This window comes from Cupressus sempervirens, chromosome 7 (assembly GCF_028749045.1).
Source record: "Cupressus sempervirens isolate cs-2001-9-10 chromosome 7, ASM2874904v1, whole genome shotgun sequence".
Taxonomy (NCBI): domain Eukaryota; kingdom Viridiplantae; phylum Streptophyta; class Pinopsida; order Cupressales; family Cupressaceae; genus Cupressus; species Cupressus sempervirens.
In genome coordinates this window covers 795,421,102-795,441,534 of record NC_143124.1, presented here as the reverse complement: position 1 = coordinate 795,441,534, position 20,433 = coordinate 795,421,102, and the positions used below count along the sequence as shown (strand labels likewise).

Here is a 20,433-nt window from a genome sequence, read left to right as displayed (position 1 = left end):
TATTCTTTTTTATTGTAAAGGAGAAGATCAAGCGGCTGATATTTTAACCAAACCACTTTCTAAAGAGAGATTTCAGTTCCATTGTAAAAATTTGGGTTTACAACCCGTTGATGTAAACTCCCCAAATAAAGATTAAGGGGGGGGGGGGGTGGGGGTGTTAGAAAGGTTAATCTTTCCTTGGATATATTAATTGGGATATTCCAAGGGTCCCTAAATGTAGTTTGTCCTCTTGTACACATGTGGAGGACATGTCATTGTTTGTCCTTTATTCCACATGTAAGGACAACTCTTGTTTATTTCTTTATTTAGTTTATCCTCCTTAGAGGATTGTGACACTTTGCACACACCTATTATGAATGTGGCATTCATAGAAATGGGAGTTACAAATGCAACTCCTCTCTCATCTCTATATAAGAGATGCTCCTCCTTCCTTCTTCTTCACTCTTAGCACTTGATGTTATTTTATTGAGGTACTTTTGCTCCAACACTCTCTCTCTCTCTCTCTTCTCTAGGCATTTGCCTTCATTCATAATACTCACAAGGGGTTTTCTTTGCTTTCCCCTTATAAATCCTTGTCTCCATTGTTGAACCATCTTGGTGTATGCTCTTGGAGTTGCTTATCTTATGGTAACATTGTTTCACACTTAACTTACTTGGATTGTTTCTCATTCCTTGCTCAACATTATCATTTCTTACAGAAACCAATTGGTGCCTCCATCCACCATCACCACCACTGGGAGAGCAATGACAGGAACCCTACGAATGTGGAGTGTGTGAGCTACGGATGAAGAGTTGCATTGCTAGCGCTGGCCTCTAGGCGTTGAGGTATCAACCGAGGCATCCAGAGGTACCCTAGAAATAGTACAAGGGGCATTACCCTAGTGATTTTGAAGCTCTTGAAGGTGGGCCACCTCCAAGGGCACCTTGTTTGCTTGTACTTGAATCTACATCATTACATTATTACAAATGTATGCCTTAGTGTACATAGCAATAATAAAATCAAGAAAAATGTGAGTGAAAAGAAAAACATTTCTATCTTTCCACAAAGTGAACAAAATCTCCATCCTGAAGGTATGCCAAATCTGGGTAAATTTTTTAGGGATCTTGGGGGAATTACCCAAAATAACCATGTGCTAAGAAAAGGGTTCAGGCCAAAATTACTTTAAAAAAACATGAATCCAGTGTCAATAATTTTGAGCACATCTAAAAAACCATAAATTATGTAGAAAAGACTCTAGTTGGCCACAGAATGGACATCTAGGATCTGGAACCCTAATATGCTTGAGCTGAGGCCCAAGGGGAAGACCTTGAAAATCCAGGTACCAAGCAAAATGAGCAATCTTGGGTTTTGTAATGGCACTCTGAATTGTGTCAAAGCGCTTTCTCCATTGAGAAAGAGAGGATTGCAAATGCCATCTCTGATTGAGCGTATCCACCATTAACAGATGGGGGGAAAGCCATCGATAACCTAGACTTGGTTTGTAACTAGTGAAAGGAGTGGCAGGATACCAGTTCCAATCAATCCACCAAGGTCTAACAAATTGAATACCCACTTTATGAATTAAGTGACCTGGAATTACAAAAAGCAATAAATCAAAAGTCTATTGATTTGAACGGGAAAGACAGTATTGGACTTGCATATCTTCCCAAGACCTAAGACTAATAGAGACCTTAGAGAAAAGATCTTTAGGAGTCTTGATGCCTCATTTGAAAAAACGCAGAGCACTAGCACCTTGAGTCTTGGCAAGAGGAATACCTTGGATGACAAACAGGGGAGACTACCAAATGTTCTGTTGGTTCAAAGAAAGCCCGTCACAAAACTTGTCATCATACCAGTGAAGCCAAGGCTTGATAGTTTCTCAAGCTTTCCAAATGCTCTTGATAAAAAAAAGAGCCCTGTATGAGCACATGTTCTCGCATGATGAGAAGGGTTTGAAAGCCAATCCCTTTCCAGGCAAGTCTGTTAATAGAAAACCAAAAGAAATGCATTGTCAAACTAGAATCTTCCAAGCTTCATCTCTAGAGATAGCACGAATAATCCATTTGGCACATAGAGAAAGGCATTGCTTCTATGTGGAGAAAAGAATAAGCCTCTAGACTCTTCGGGGAGACAAAAAAAGTCCCAAGAAACTCTGTGAAAGCCATGATGATCAGAACTAGAAGCCTAAAGAAAATCATGAAGCAATTGATCTAATTTCTGGTAGGAGACTTTTGAAGAAGCTCAATAAGATGAATAATAGACATGTCTGGCTACAAGAACCTTAGAGCAAATCTGGAACTTGCCCACAAGAGAAAGTAGTTTTGTAAGCCAATAATCCAACTTCTTAGTAATCTTGTCAAGCACTGTGTTCCATAGATCTACTAGTGATGCTTGAAAAGCAAAAGGAATGCCTAAAAAGCACAAAATCGCCCCATGGATGACTCATTTCCATTCAAACTAGTTAAACCAAGGTGGCGTTGGCAAAAAAGATTGGCGATAATAAATCATTTTATGCCATTGAATAACAAAGCTAGAGGCTTGATAAAAAGTGTCAAGGCAATTCAAGGCATTATTGATCCTCCAAAAGAGTGAGAAAGGAATCATCAAAAAAATGACCATTGACCAACTAGGAAGAGGATTCTAGTAAAGAGATGCCACGAACCAAACCTGAAGACATGGAGTGGGCTAGCAAATAGCTAAATCCTTTAGCAGCAAGAACGTAAAGCACCAGAGTTAGAGGACAACCTTTCCTGATGGAGTGAAAAATTTCAAAGGTGTCAAATTGGGAATTATTGATGGTAATGCAAGCATTAGCATCTCCAAAGAGCATCTCCATGGACTGCAAAAAATTGGGACCAAAATTAAGAGCTTGGAGCATAGCCAAAATGAAAGGCCATTCAATCTGGTCATAAGCTTTAACAAAATCTGTTTTCAAAAAAATAGCCTATTTTTTGGGCTTGTGAGCCCACTCCATACCTTCCTAGACAACAATGATGTTTTCAAGAATATATCTCGACTCGATAAAGTCAGTTTGCTCAAGTCGCACAATTAAAGGCATGAGGTTGTGAATTTTAAGAGAAATTGCCTTAGCAATAATCTTATATTATGGATTAAGAAGGGTAATGGGCCGCCAATTGAAAATATCCTTAGGATCTCCAATTTTAGGTATGAATTTAATGTTTCCTTTATTGATAATAGCTCCTAGGCTTTTAGAATGATAGGCTACAAGATAAACTTTGTGCAGATCGGGACCAATATACTCCCAGAGGTGTTTGTAAAATTCACAAGGAAACCCATCACTCTTGAGAGACTTATCATTTTCCATGGAGAAAACTGCCTCTTTAAGGTCTCAGAGGGTAAGAAGTTTCTCATAGAAAGCATGTTGCTCAACTACTAGGTGGTTTAGAGTAACAAAAATACACTTTCTGAGAGCTTCCTCCTAAGCAACCAAATTTCCCTATGAAGCAAAAATGTTCTCATAGTGATGAACAAATGTTTGCAAGCTTTCAGGGAGACTAGAGAGAACATAAGTACCTTGTTTGATTTTTTAAATCCCAAAATTGGTATGACAACCTCGAAGAGCCTAAAAGAACACCTTCAAATCTTTATCGCCAACCTCCAACCAATGGAGGTGAGCTTTGATTTGGGCCCCTTGAGTGGCATAGTTATCCACAACTTATTTTTCATGGCAAAGCTTGACAAGTTGAATTTGCAAATCAATATCAAAAGGATTAAGGGTGAGAGCCTTAGAATCTTTTTTGAGTGTAGTGGTACTAGACTCATAAGACTGCCTTCTAAAAATTGCCAATTGCTACCCATAGATGCGCAAAAAGTGAGTTGTTTTGGTAATGAGATCATTCCACCACTAAATCAACCTTGTCTAGGAATGCGGACATGGCTCCAAATTCTAGACACATAGGATATGAGCAAAGTGGAAGCATGCATTAGCATAGATGTGTTGAGGAAAAATTGTGACCTGACAACTCTCTGGGCAACTGTTTGCCATGAAATGGAAAAATAAATGGGATAGTGGTTAGATAATGTCACATATAGCAAGGGAATGATAGGTAAATATTGATCCTTGGAAAAGGAGAAAAAGGATTGAGCAGTAATCATGGCACAATTGAGATGCTCTAAAATATGGTCAAAGCTAGCTCAAAAGTTGGACCAAGTATGCCAAACTCACTATGTTGACGGCGGTTGGTATTGGGATAAAAAAGGCCCAATTTATTATGCATGTAGTACCAAGCTTCTCTTTCCCCAATTTTCTAGCGAAAAGGCAAAATGCCATCTTTGTTAGAGACCAACTCAACCATATTGAAGTCACCAAACATAACCTAAGTAGCTAGAGGCAAGTTGTCAACCATCCAGCCCCACAATTGAGATATTTTCACAACATCATTGGGAGCATAAACATTAACAACTCCAAAACAATAATTGTTAATGGAAAGAAAAAACCAAATGTGAAATAATGGAAGAATGAAGACAAGGTGACAAGAGAGTAACTACACCACCTCTGCGAACATCGTGTTGAGAGGAAAACATAATGCCATCCAGCCAAATGATGCAACATGTAGAATAAAACATGAAACCAAAGATCTTAACTTCTTGCATACGGAGAAAATCCAAATTTCCAATTCTATGATAGGTATCTCTGACATAGTACTTTCTGGATAGGTCTGTAAGACCTCACATATTCCATGATAAAAAAATCATGAAAATTCTTCCATGTCTTCTTTGTCCTCGAGAGAGGAGTAACTATTATGCAAGAAAGTTGAAACTAGGTTAAAGCTAGAAGGAAAATCCTCTAGATTGATGGCTCAACATTTCTCCTTTGGTTTCTCATCATGCCTAGGAGGATTGTAGAACACTGCACATTCTGAGTCACTATGGAAGAAGTAGCAAGAGGGGTGTGAATCACAACTAAGGCATTAGCCCTGGCGGCCACCTTAATCCCCTATGAGCTATTGTTTGAAACATGTGAAACACCAAGGTTTGGTTTCAAAAGAACCGCTTGCATCCCTAAAATGGTTGGGGTTTGCACTCCTATTGAGATAGGAGGAATTAAAATGATATCCGCATATGACTATTTAGTAGCCAAGGGATCCTTTCCCTTGTGCCCAACAGTAGTCCATTCTTCTTTTTCCTCTTCAATTGGTTTGGTAGGGACTTCTTTAGGCGGGGGATTAACCCTAGGCACAACCAAAGGGAAATCCCTAATCTTGTGCTCTGCTGACTGGCACCTATAGCTGGTGTTAGGAAAGTTCAAATAAAACACTTTTGAGAGAAGGTTTGAGAAAAATTTATATTTCCACAGAATCCTTAAGATCCTTGAAAAGATCAACCTCAATGCAAAAACATTTTTGAGGGTGAGCATTGAAAAAAAATCCATGTTCCTTTGTGATAAATTTTCCAAGAGTATTGGCAATGGACTCAATAAAAGGCCAACATGGGAAGGGTAAACCTGGGAACTCTACACACACAAGAACCCTAAGCTTTTTGTCATCAGAGACAGTGAAGTCTCTCAACCTCCTTTGAAAAACAAGCAGGGAAGATCACACAAACCATGGTCCATTGCTAAAAATTGTGTCTACTTGCGATGGGTTGGCAAAGCGAAAAAAAAAACCTTTGCTAAGGTTTTGCATAGCATCAAGGCAGACTCCATGAGGAGTCCAACTCTTGTTAACCCATTCTCAAAGCATAGCTTTAGGAGGAGTCCTACCCAAAAAATACCCTATTAAGGTATGCTATTCTAACCAATCACAAGCAGCATCAAATTCTTGCAAAGGAAGGATGATATCAGGATTACCTCGTGAAAAACCTTCGAGATGAATTTGCGAGGAGGTTTGTCAATGGAGATGCCATGGCTTTTTGAAGCAGTAATGCGAACACCAGTATCAACATCTAGGTCACCATTGGCCGAGGCCATTATAAACTAGCCTAAAAACTCCCACAGTAAATGTGGTTTGAAAGGTGGAAACAATAGAAGGAAAGCTCAGATAGATGATGCAGGAGCATCTTGCATGGGAAAATTATTGGGAAAAAAAAATAAAAAATAAAAATTGAAAAAAAAAAATTCTGCGGAGGAGAGAGAAAGTGACAAAAATTAGAGGAGAAATAATTTTTTTAAAAAAGGGGAAAAAGGAGAAAAGAAAGGAAAAGAGGATTTTTATTTTTGAGGTGCATAGGTGGCATAATAGAAAAAATAAAAAATAAATGGTTGTCATTCCATCTATCGAGGTGTGTGGGAAGAATTCTAGAAAGTTATGAATATTGTAGAAAGTTTTGGAAGTTGTAGAAGGTTGTGGAAGATGTAGAAGGTTTTGGAAGTTCTAGAAGGTTGTGGATAAGTCATGCATGGGGTGGTAAGTGCCTATTTAAGCAAGGCATATGAGCATTTCTAAATCAAGCTCAAGGAGAAGCTCAAGGGGAAGCTTGAGGAGTAGAAGCTCAAGGAGAAGCTCGAGGAGTAGAAGCTCAAGGAGAAGCTTGAGAAGTGGAAGTTTGGAAAGGTGAAAGTTGTGGAAGGTGAAGCTTGAAAAGCTTGGAAGGCTTCAAGGTGTGAAAGAGAAAGATGAAAGTGAAGAGTGAGTTTTCCTGAGTCTGTGGACAGAGCGCCGAATGTGAGGCAGTTTACAGTAGGATTGTGATGGACTTGTGAGTGTGTAGACAGAGCGCCAAATGTGAGGCAGTTTACACTTGGATCTTAGATAAAGTTGGAGAAAAGCTAGTGACTGCGGTTTAGAAACAAGGAGATTTCTTGGTGGCTTGTGAGCACAAGTTGACATCTTGGTGGTTTCTACCAGAGTGTGGATCTGGGCTTGCTTGGGTTTGGATTGGATCTGAGAGATCTTGTTGTATTCTTTGTCATGAGTTGGTAAGGGTGGTGTGGCCCTTCGTAAGTGGTATCAAAGTGTACTTTCATAAGTGGTATTAGAGTGTACCTTCATCAGTGGTATCAGAGCCATCCTTCATCAATAGAGAGCCATATGCAAGAAAACTGAATGATCGCATAAAACCTTAGTAGAGGGAAAAACCCATTACTGCTTACCAGATAATCTAATGTAGCTTTTGAAAAACTAAGATAAATATTTTCTTAGTTTTTAGAAAATTGGTTTTATTAATAACCTTAAAATATTACTTCTAATATTGAATGTTAGTTGACAGTTCATCTTATCTCAGTTTTAGGGAACTTCACAAAAAAATCATCTTTTTTTTAGTTGTTTTAAAATTTAGCAAAAATAGAAAAGAATAGTTCTATGAAAAATTATCAAAAATTGTAATTTTAGATTTGTATTGAAAATTGTAATTTCCCTTATTGTAGGAGGAGGAGGATTGGGAAGAATAATAAAGAAGAATTTGGAGTTTTAATATTTATTTTTGTGTTATTTCTCTCTTATGTTTCTATTAATTATTTAAGGAATTTTGGCTGCATCATTTGGTACCAGAGCCTAGAAGGTATGGGAAAAGGAGATCTTTGTGGTTGTGCGGTTGTGTGGTTTTGAGTTTATGTTTATGCAGGTTGAGAAGAGGAACTAGTTTCCTAAAGACTAGGTAGAGAAGATAAAATACCTAGGTTGAGGCAAAGGCAAAGCAGAAGCAAGGTTAATGGACTTGTTTGAAGAACTAGATTTATTAATGAAGTATTTGCATAAGAGGAGAGAAGAAAATAAAATATAAGAGAAAGAGAGGAAGAGAAAGGAGGGAGAGATGAGCCGATTAGAGTTGAAGGAAATGTTAAGAGAATTACAAGAAAGTTGGCAACAATTAAGAAAGCTAATGGAATTAGAAATCCAAAAATGGTACCTACTAGTCGAGAAGACGATCACATGGTCTATTAAAAAGATTTTTCAGAAGAGGAAAATACAAGAAAGGAAAAATAAAATATTGTAGGAGGAAGAGGTAGAAAATGAAATGGAAAGTATGCCTATGATTGTTTTGACATCAAGCATTGAAGAAGACATGGTAAACATAGCCATAGAAGAGTCCTCCTATCATTCTAAAGTATTTGAATCTTATGCTCAAAATGAGAAAGTGGAAGTGCATGTTTATAAGAAGGTTTCTAATCATTATGTTTTAGATTTTTTTTTTTAATATGGAATATATATATTTTCAAGGATATTATGAAAATTGTGGTAATGGAGAATATGTTGATATATTATGTGTTGAAGACATAAATGATTATGGTGCAAAGGTTTATATAGAAGAAATGGAATTTTGGATTTTAAAGGCTGAGAAGATGTTGAGTAGAATATGGGTTAAGAAAAATAAGAGGAAGAGGGATCTTGTGACAGTTACAAAGGTGAATGATAAAATGTCAAAAAATTGGAAGACCAGGAAAAAGGAACAAACTTGAATTCCTTTGAGTCAATAAAATCAATGTTTGGTACAAGGAAGGAAAAGTTCTAGAGAAGAAACTATACACATTAAAAAAACAACTTGTAGGAGTTGCATTCTTTCAACCAGAGGAGAATGATGCAATAGCTTTTAGTGGCTTTCTAAGCATGAGCGTTTAGTAGTTTTTAAAGCTTTTAATGCTTTTCTTAGTTTTTAGAAAGTTGATTTTTATTAATAACCTCGAAATATTACTTCCAATTTTGAATGTTAGTTGACAGTTGATCTTATCTCAATTTTAGGAAACTTCACAAAAAATTAGCTTTTTTTTAGTTGTTTTAAAAATTACCAAAAATGGCAAAAAATAGTTTTATGAAAAATTGTCAAAAAAGGTAATTTGGGATTTGTATTTAAAATTATAATTTCTCTTATTGTAGGATGAGGACGATTGGGAAGAATACTAAAGAAGAATTTGGAGTTCTAATATTTATTTTTGTGTTCTTTCTCTCCTATGTTTCTGTTAATTATTTAAGGAATTTTGGCTGCATCAACCAAAAGCATGAGTTACAAGGAAAAAGAGGGAACATAGAGAAAAAGGTGATCAAGACAATGACCATAAAAAAAAAAAAACTACAAACCACCGCCAACCACGGTCAATCCTTGAACCAATTTAAAGCCACATCCTTGTAAAAATTGGGAATAACCATGACTTGGCTCGATGCCTTCCTTCTCTTTCTACCACCTATCTCTATGTGCTAAAAAAGAAAATCATTGAGGTATAGGAACCTATTGTGGGAACAATCATTATTTTGTCACTGATGTCAAACTTGCTACTTGCTAGTAAGACAATTGCTACTTGGCTTGAATGCTATCATTTAATTGATTGATAAAGAGTATTTGAAAAGAAAGGATAACAAGAGTACCTAGAGAAAGGTTGAGTTATATGATGTATAAAAAGAGCACTAAGACCAAATAAGACTTTGATGATATGATGTATTATTTATCTACTTAAGGATACAATGAAAGAGTATTGAAGCAAAGAAAAGAAGAAGAGTTTACACTAAGTATATTTTTTCCAAGCCTGACCAAACAAACAGTGTAAGCCAAGTATTTAGTTTAGGTTGAGAAGAATTTAATATGTGTCGAGAAAAGAAAAAATCTAGTATGTGCTGAGCAAAGAAGAAAGATAATATGTGTCGAGCATCAAAAAGTTAGTACGTGTCGAGCGTCATAAATGGTAGTATTGACTAAGAAAGAAAGATTTAGTTTATGCCAAGCAATCTAGTGTTGACTGAGAATCAACAATCAATTATTGCCAAGTGATCAACATAATTGTTGAGTGACAAAAAAAAGTATGAATGAAGATTTGACAAATCTGAGCTGACAAAGTTGATTTCTTGAATTATGTAAATCATGTTGATGATAAGATTGATGAGTTGATGGCACAGAATTCAAGATAAACTATTTTTAGATGAATTTAATGAGGATTAAAAGATAATTTTCTAAAGGGAACATAATTGAAAGAAGGGAGGATTCAATGAATCTAACCTAACCCTAAGATGAACGATTGTGATTAAGTGGAAAAAGATCAAAATTATATATTTAAGGAGATACAAGGCCAGAAGCAATAATGTCAAGGGTAGAAGATCAAGTGTGCAAGCAAGATAGAAGAAATATGGAGGTGTTGCTTCATTTAGTGGCCAAAGGAAGGAATTTTTAGTTGACACACTAAGAAAGAAGACTTAAGGAGGTGAAAGCTTGAAGGGTGAACAAGAAATCAAAGATGAATAGAGTGAATGCCAAGCAGAATGGAGAGCTGAATAAAAGATCTAAAATTTGCAAGTGAGTTATTTTTTATCAGATCAAGTCCTAGTATTACACTCTAATAATTGTATCAGTATGGATAAATCCTTTGGATTAAGGTTGACCTAATAGTCATGAGTAAATCGTTTAATCAGGTGACATTCTAATGGAATGTTCTAAAGTCCTCTAACAAGGCTCACTTTTAATAGGGTGATTGAAATCCTTTAATCAAAGTCACATTTAATAGTGTGCATTGTAACCTTTAATAGGGTTGGCTTCTCACAAAGCTCACTTCATAAGAGTGAAAATTGGTAGCATGTTACTGGTGGTTTTTCCCAAATTGGGTTTTCACATTAAATCCTTGTGTCAAATTATGTGATTGAGTTTGTGATGTTTAATGTTTACATTTATGCAAAGTTGATTTGAGCTAGGATAGTAACATACAAAGTTTTGAAGATATTGGATGATCTAATCAATGCATGCACATTAATATGTTTGATGAGTACTAAAAAGTTTTATTTGTACATTTGAACCTTGGATAACTGATTCACTCCCCCTCTCAGTTATTCTAAATTATTTCAACAATTGGTATTAGAGCTATTGGTGCTTGTGAGGGAATAGTTTGAAGGTACTTAAAGCTAAAGATCAAGATGTACAGAAAAGGAGGTACCCAAGCTAAAAAAGGAAAAATTTCCTGCATGGCAAAGTTCGATGAAGCTGCATCTAGGAGGACTTGGAGATTTTGCATTGTCAACTGTGACCACTAAATTTGTAGAAGTGACTGGAGCCCTTACTACTCAACAACTAAAAGAAAAGAAAGAACATAGTCAGGCAATGTTGGAGATTACATCTATCCTAAGCTATTCAGAGTTTGATAATATCAAAATATGTACTACTACTAAACAAATGTGGGATGCCCTAAAGGAAATATATGGAGGAGATAAGAATGTGATAAGAGCCAAGGTAGAAAGTCTAAGAGGAAAATTTGATGATATAAGAATGCAAGAAGGTGAAATTATAGTTCAGTATTGTGCAAGAGTCAAAGATGTTGTAAATGCAATAAGATGATCAAATGGAAAAATTGAAGATGAGACTGTGATGAACAAAGTATTAAGAGCCCTATTGCCTATCTATGCTATTAGAGTCTCTACTATACAAGAACTAAGATGTACTCCTATTAATGATCTGACTATTGAAGGACTGGTTGATAGACTTACTACTTTTGAACTTTCAAATTTTGATAATTTAAAATCTGAGAATGTTGGCTCTAATTTCAAACCTAAAATGACACTCAAAGAATCTAAAGATAAGAGTAAGAAAAGGGTCAAATATGTTGCCAGTGATAGTGAAATAGATGATGAAGATCTAGATGAACTTGAAGCACTACTCACTAGGATATTTCACAAAGGCAAAAGAAAATAAAAAGGCAATTTACCTATCATATATTTTAATTGTAATGAAGTCAGCCATATTGCAACAAGATGTCCTAAGATGAAATATAAGAAAAATTGAGACAAATACAGAGCTAAAGAGATGAAAGTAACAAAGGCTGGGTAAAAGCACAAACCTGTGTCACCTTTTATAAAGAAAAGTGATATCAGAATGTGACAGTTCAACATTAATGACAAAAAAAATGGTATTTGTGTTTAAAATATGAAGATGATGTAAACTGATGAAATGTGTAGAATTGTATGAATTTTATGCCTATAATTTTTATTATTTTTTTGACTAAGAATTTATTCATTTTATTTTAATTTGAAGTCCCTTTTTTAATTGTAAAAAATATAGGATGTAGTTCCCGTCAAACAAGTATGTGCAAATCATCTTTTTTTGTTATGATTTGAAAATATTTTATAGATGACATGTATAGCTAGTGCACAAAAAAAGAAATAATTATTTTTTATTTATATTTTCTTTGTTATAAGTACTCAAGTTCGACCTTGTCAGAACCCAACAGTTTTTTCCTCCCGTCAAAACTTCCCTATCAAATCTATACCTTCTTGAAAAAAATTACATATTCATGAAGAGGATTCTCTCCTCTAGTGATAAATTTTTATTTTTTATTTTTTTGATATGATTTACTATTTTTTTTCATTTTTTGAGAGAGCATCTTCTGAAATGTTGAAATATTGACTTATAATATTTTTAGATTATAGCATATTATAACTAATCAAAACACTCAAAAATTTATATAATGATGATATTGAATCTAAAATCTATAAAAGGGTATTTTTAGTTTTTTTTAAAACTTGAGTTTTGATAGAGAAATGAGATTTGACCAAAACAAATTTTTGTATCACAAATGGTGACACAGATCTATGCTTTTACCCGGCTATAAAGAAAAAGGAAAGAAGGCTTGCTACATTGTTGAAGAAGAATCTAATGATGAGTTAGATGATCATGATGAAGAAGTTGTCTATGTTGCTATGAAAGATGATTTTGATGAAGATGAGGCAACTGCATTAGTATCTTATCTGAACAAAAGTGATAGATGGATCATTGACAGTGGATGTTCTCATCACATGACTAGTGACAAAATTAAGTTCAAAATCCTTGAGCATTATAATGGAAATAATGTTAGATTTGGTAATGGTGCACCCACTACTACATTTAACCTCATTGTTCTACCAAAATTTTTGACCATCAACTAAATAAGTTTAGGTTGGTTAGAATGTTAAGGAAATTTTTTTTTTTTTAAACATGTAAGCTCCATGTTGGTCAAAATTTTGACCAACATGGGGCTTATACATAAAAAAAGAAAGAAATATTTCTCACTTTGTTTTTGCGTGTGTAGGTCCATTTAGGTTTTATGTGAATTTTCACATGCTTTTTGCAGAAGGTAGGGCTAGTGTTGAAAGTGGATCTAGACCTTACTATGGCTATAATAGATTAGTGTCACACCCAATTCCATTGCACTACTCCTTTATCTCAAGGTACGTTAATCCTGTACTAATCTTTCGATCATATCACATGATAATGTTTTTTTTTTTTTTCTTACGGTTGCAATAAATATCTAGAAAAAATTGCAAGTCATCATGCCTAAGATTGTCCCGATAGCCAATTATTTTCAAACACATCATCAATATGGAATGCTATTATAAGCCAATATCATGAGCTTTGATGTGAGAAACGCTTGGTCTGCTACCCCAATTACAGTCAGAAAGAGGCGAGCCATACAGAGGAAGTTCATAACTAGAGGGAAACAATGAACTTGTTGAAGAAGAGAGCTCTAATCCTAAGTTGTAAATGGATTTGGGAATTTTATTTATTTCCCTCTTCTACATTAGACATGAAATTTTTCCATGCCGAAAACTATTTAAGTACCATACCATCTACATGTAATGGTATTCTCTCGGCCATACTCGCTAGACTCCATTGCTTTGCCATGATTGGAGGGAGAAATACTGAAGAAATGTAAAGGGAAGGAATAATTCCATGTTTCATGATCTTTTCAGTGTTAACGCTACTGGTGTGATAATGGAAGTTTTGATAGAGGGAATAGACATTTGTCAAACCTCAAGATACATGGCACAAAACTAGATTTTGTAGGTTTTTTCTTTTAAATTTATTTATTATTTTTCTTTTAAATAATAATTTTTTATTCTTTTATAAGAATAAAATATTATCTTATCAATACAAAGGTAAAGTAATTCTAGGATATTGTGATTTTGCTGTCAAGATTCAACTATTTAGTCTTGGAGACAAACTCATTGGATGTGTTTTTTAATTTTTCCAATCACACACATATGCGCACGCGCGTGCGCCCACACACACACACAACATCTTCTTAATGTAGGGAGAGTGATATATCAAGCCTAGACACAAATTCTCACACCCATAATCTTAATAATGCACGGAGAATGATTACCCTTTGCCTTCGAGGCTGTGTCTCAATTGTAGCTATTCTACCAAGAATTGCATGGGTTGTCATTGATATCACTCCATAACTAGTTGTAAAACATGCAACCTGAGGCTTGCTTTTTTGTATCTTGCATTAAAAAATAGATTTTTTATTTTGAATCTACCATTTCTTGTTGTCACTAAATGTTTGAACTATTTATATGCCTTTCAGTCTTTCAGCTTTTAGCATTTGAAAGTCAATTATCCTTTGTCTTATTGAGACAATGTTTGAACTTCCCAATGTTTAAGAGCAATGAACTTTTATAAATTCTTTTAGATTTTATATAAGATATATTAGCACTCACATACACACTCATTTCCTACTCCAAAAGCTTCCCAACCTTATTTCTTGTCACATTGTCATTGCATTCATGTTTTTGATTACTTGTGGCAACATAGGCTCCACCCATATGTCTAGGCCATGGTCGACGGGACTATTGCTCATGCACATTACTCTGGCACCTTATTTTGTTTGTATTGATGCTTGCAAGCATGTTTAGCCATTTAGAGTTGCAAATTTTGTGGAAAACTTTGCTCATTTTTATAGAGTGCTTTTGTTTTTCTATAAGGAACAAGCTACACATCTTGCACAAATGGACCTTCTCTGACCCCTTTTATTTTAGTTTCATTTAAAATCCTACTACATAAACCTTAGCATATAGTGAAGATGCCTGAATCAGTTTTACAAAGGTCCAAGATGAAGGTTGAATTGTTTGTTGTTTACTGTAATGCACTAAAAGTGTGGCTGAATTGACTTGGGCAGTAACTTGAATGATTTTTGAGAATCCTGTCTTTAATGGTGAATTCTCCAATGTCATTTTTACATTCTCATCCATGTATGCATGAGGAAATGAAGGAGCTTTGGTCAATTATTTCAGTACTTTGACTTGATATATAAGGACACTAGCTTAGTAGTCTAAACATTTTATGTTGTCCCTAAAGGAGTAGGCAGTAAATAAATGAAGATATAATAGCTTTTTTTGTTATGGATATTCTGAATGAGAGGTTGCCTTCTTGGTTTTATTGGGTCTAACCTTTGAGTACATAAATTGTTAGAGCACAAGCCACTAGTATAACTCTAGCCTCATGTTGACATTCGCCTACAAGTCTACAACATATTGTTTGAATAATATAAGAGGGTATTTTTTGATTTAAAAGTACATCATTTCATGATTTTTTTTTCAAGTCATTTTCCTTTCTGGTTGAAAATGTCTTGGATGCTTTGCAAGCCCCTACACTTTTGCAAGTTGTGCATTCCTTTACTGTTATAATGTTAACAACTTGAAGGTTTGGGAATGACATCTTTGCTTTCTCTTGAGAGAGCTATGAATTTTACATTTATACAAATTTGAAATTCTTTTCTATGTACGCAGGTAACAATTCACAAAAGTAACAAAGCAACAAGAGTCAGAACTTGAGTGATGCTTTCCTTAGTTCTTCTTTATATTATGGAGGGTGTGATCTGTACCATGATCCTTCAATTACAAAAGCAGAGTGGGCATGGGCATGTATCGGTATCCTTTCCTTTCTCATCATGTCATTAGAATTCATTTTATTCAAATTGTAGGCATGCGTGAAAAGCTGTCCAATTTTAGAGTTGAAGCAAGGTTTCCATGATACAAAATCAGATGTACATCATGAGTATAGGGTACTTATTTTTGTTTCCTGTAATGTATACTATGAGTTGTGTTATTGTTTTCTTCTACCAAATCACTCTTAAACATATATCCAAGGGGAATGAAATGGAAATTATATGCTCTAAGGAATAAAGGTTTTTTTTTTTGAAGTGCATAAATACAAAAGTTGTTTGTATGTACTACATTCTTTTGCAATAAAGTTCTTGGTTTCTTAAATAGGCATTGGTGTGATTGACCTCATCAGTTAATGTATGGAAAATATGATGTTTATAGCTTATATGTACAATCACACCAGCATCTAGTAATATGGAGGAGACTCACAACACTTTAAAGTTTTCTCAAAGAGCCAAACAAGTTGAAATTTGTGCTGCACTAAATAGGGTTTGTATTTCCATTACTTTAAAAAAATGACAAATATAGGTACAAGATTAACATCTAAGACTTTGGAAATTATTGTACTTTAATATTTCTTTTGTGTATAAAGTTGAGGCTTTGCTTGCCTATGTAGATCATTAATGAAAATTCATTGATAAAAAAGTACCAAAAGGAAATTTCAAGTCTGAAGGATGAACTGATCAATTAAGGAGGGATATTATTGTGACAACTAGTTAGGAGGAACTTATGACATTAAGGCAACATGGCCTTTCCTCTAACCAATTTGTTACTTTCTCCTTGGCATTGGGATGTCTTGTGTATTGCATTTTTGAGTTACATTTCTGTGATCCAATTTGAATGTCTTTTTTAATGGTAGTCAATGATTACGAATTGTGTTTCCTTCCCTTTTTTTTTTTATAGTTAATCTATTTTGAAGTTCTTATTCATGACTCATATAGTGAAAAAAATTGGAAGAGAGTGAATTATCTCATTGCACCTATATATATTTATCCTTTTAGGTAGTTATGCTCTATTGTTAATGAGTCTGAGAGTTGTACACTATGAATAGCTTGAAGCTGGCCAAGTCAAAATGTAGTCAAGGTTAGAAGAAGAGGAGCAAGCTAAGATAGCACTTATGAGTAGAATCCAGAGGTTGACCAAGTTGATCTTAGTATCTACAAAGAATGCAATTCCTAGAAATCTTTTATACATCCCTGCTCATCAGCACAAACATTCTTTTGGTGAAGATGAGGTAATTATAATTTATATTCAAGCCTTGCAAATTTTAGATGCTTCAACTAATTTGACAAGTTTTTGAAAGATCTATGTGTGTATTTTTATAGATTAGTTTTTTGAAGTGAACACTTTACAAACTTAAATCTCAATTGCTAGAGCTAGTCAAATCTCAAGCTTATATTTTTTCATCTAATCAATAATGAATGACATGAATACATTTAAGTATGGAAACTTAATTAGGGTGCTCACAAGTTGCAACCAACTTGATAGGATGTTAGGAACATATGCTGCAATAAGTAGTCCACCTTTGCGAAAATACCTATATCTACTTGTCACATCTAAATGGGAAAACTAGCATATTAGATGCTACTTAATTATGTTTTGAAGCATATCCCTCATGCAATGTAGGTTTGAGGATTTATCACATGTCACATAAGGATTCATCTTTTGGGCAAAAGATAATTGCTATAAGAATGCAACATGATTTCAAGTCACTTAATTGGAGAGCCCCTCAAAGACATTGCAACCATAGACCAATGCATATAGACTATTCTCTCAAAGAAGGATTTAAGGACTGGATAACCCATAAAAATCCATTGAGACAACAATTTTAAGCCATGATTCTATTTATTCATGCTTGAAACCTACTTAAAAGGTTATCTATGCACAAATTTTGAGTATGCATGCTTGGTTCTTGTCTATTACACTGACATCATTAAGATCACATCTAGATAAATTAAGAACCATTCCAAAAGCCTCCTGCTTTACATGCTCTTCAAGTTTAGACCTATTGATAAAAGTTTTTATGATAATGTTGCTCAAGCATTTGCCATTCTGATGCAGAGGTCTATTTTAATTCTGGCAAGTATACCATATATCTTAAGTTCTTGATTCTTCCATCATTTATGTAAGATATAAATATATTTGAGCCATTCCAAAGGCCTTATTCATTGCATGTTCTTCAAGTTTGTGCCTATTAGCAAAGGCTTGCATGATGATGTTGCCTAGGCCTTTGCCTCCAAGATGTAGAAGTGTCTTTTAATTTTGACAGGTATAACAGGTACTAAAAGTGCATTGTTTGTATTGTAGAATGGAACGACCAACTTATTCCAAATTGAATTGTTACTTATCTTTATCATTTGATTTTTTGAATTTGAACCAATGAGATCATGGCTCATATGTAGCTCTATTTTTGTTCTTGTTCAATTGGTCTCAAGCATTAACACCATATTGCATAAATATATGTTCCTTTTCTAATAAATAATGATAGAACCTTTAGCCAAATGCACAAATATAACAAGTTTTACTTGCTTTTACTTTATGTTTATTTGTTACATTATTTTTAGGACAGTTGAGGTTTGATTTAATGAGGATATGCAAATAGTGCTATGACTTTCTTTAAAACTATACCACACTTGATTTCCTCATTCCAAATTCTATTTTGAAAAGATAGCTGAAAGACACTATATGCAATCACAATGCAATACATAAGCTTGAAATATTTTTATTACAAATACTTCCAATTGTGCTCAATGCGATTTTGTGTAGATGGACTAAATTTCAGTAGTTTAGATAGTTCAATTATAATATAATTCATTTTTCGATGTTCTTTTGTTTTATATTGGGTCTATTTTCTTGAAGCTTCATATTTTTTTAGGATACAAGCATCAGCTATTATTATTTTCTAGCAAATTTAAAATAATTGTTAATTTGTATTATGACTAACCTTGCAGAAACAACTAATCTTTTTCTTTTCTATAGTATAGGTAGCACAGATTAACAAATTGATGCTAGAAAATGTAAGGCTAAATGAAGAAATGGTGGCCTACAAATTTAGAGTCAGAAGTTGGCTGAAGAATCATCATATGCAAAAGAGCTGGCCTTAATTGTAGTAGTTGTGCTCAAGAATCTGGCAAAGGAAGTTACAAAGTTTTCTTTCCAAAAGTCAAAATTGTTAAAAGAACTAGTAGTAGCCCAAGAAATTCTATCAGTTAGGGGCTCAGTAAAATAGGGTCTTAGTAATGGTCAGTGTAAGAATTCTAATGCCAGGATTAGGAGAGCACATTATGGAAATAAGACATTTGAGGTTGGCCATGGGGGCCATGATGATGTAGATTCATGGAGTCTTGATCTAGAGGATATGAAGAGAGAGTTGCATGCAAGAAAAGAGAGGGAAGCTACTCTTGAGGCTACTTTAGCTGAAGAAGATATTGTTGAAACAAAATATCAGAACAAAATTGATGAAGCAAAGAGGAGAGAGACAGATTTGGAGAATGATTTAGCTGGCATGTGGTTTTTGTTGCAAAATTGAAGAAAGAGGTAGTAAAAAATGCCGAGACTAGAATTGTTGATGTTGTTGAAAATGATAGAAATAGTGTTGGTAATGCATATGGCTTAAAAATTCAAGAGGATGATATTAAAGTGGGTGAGTAGAAGGACATAGATGCATTAGAATGTTTAAAGGCTTCTCTTGAAATTGAAAAGAAGTGAGGTGTGGAAATGAAATCATTTATTGCTCAGCTAATGGTAATATAGTTAGAAATATGAGAATATCATGTGGGTCATATCTTTTAAGCTCTTTTTGATAGAATATGTAGATGACAATGTGTGTGTGTACATTTTGTACTCATATGCATGACTGGATTAAATGACAAGGTGCAATTCTTTCAAATCCATAGCTGATTGTGAAATTACTTGAGAATTTATAGTAATTTCACGCTTTCTTTCAACCAATCAAATCAGTTAAATCATTATAGTAATACATAAAATCAAGTATACACAAAAATATTTAGTTCTTTCTTGCTATCAAGTATGGCATGCACTTAACTTTATTGCAAAGTGAGGAGCTAGAGGGGCTATAACTTTTTGCTTTAGAAGATCTTCAAAGTCTTCACGTTGAGGCATTGACCAAACTTTGTGAAGCTAAAGTTTCTTTCCTTTTTATATAATTGAATTGTTTGTACTTTTGAAGTAGTTATCAGATGCTTTCTTGTCAAAGAAAAATTCCAATCCTTCTGTATGTGTCTATACTAGACCAATGTGTTCTAAATCCTTAATCATTTTTATATAAAATATTATGCAGTCTTATCATTAACATTGGCCTCTTATTGAACAAGATTTTCATATGCTTTATTCTGAGCAATGTGCACTTGATCATTTGATTCCTCCTAAAGATGCTAAATGAAAACCCATGAGCTATTTTATCAAGTAAAACTAGCATAGTTTTTCAAAGTTTTTTTTTAATGAAGTTTGATTAATGTTGTGCCATAAAAAATGGTGAATTTGAAAAAGAGTACCCAAGTTCATCTATCTATTGTGTGAATCATTTTATATGTTTAATCTAATGACATAATCTGAGTCTTTGTTCCAGTTAGACCTCATTGAAAATTGAAAGTACTATGTTTGAACCATGTCTTTAGAGTAATTAAATGCATGGCTTGAATTTTCTCTAAAAATCTGAATGAACCTATCAATGTTTTGGAATCAATCTTAAAATTTTGTCTCAATTAAACAATGGTTCTGTAGAATTGCTCAAGTAGAAAAAATTCTCCACCTATAACACTTTTTGAGAATTGAAAAGCAATTTCATGCTGGCCCATTTGAAAATATTTCATCAATCTCTAGCTTGTTTTTCCAAACAAATGTTTTGGAGTTCCTTATTTTTAACAG

The 20,433-nt window shown here is 34.2% G+C and overlaps 1 pseudogene; it reads left to right on the top strand.

Annotated features, from left to right (window-relative positions):
• The first annotated feature begins 5,808 nt into the window (after positions 1 to 5,808).
• On the top strand, positions 5,809 to 19,712 carry LOC149549759 (kinesin-like protein KIN-7D, mitochondrial; annotated as a pseudogene).
• The last annotated feature ends 721 nt before the right edge of the window (positions 19,713 to 20,433 follow it).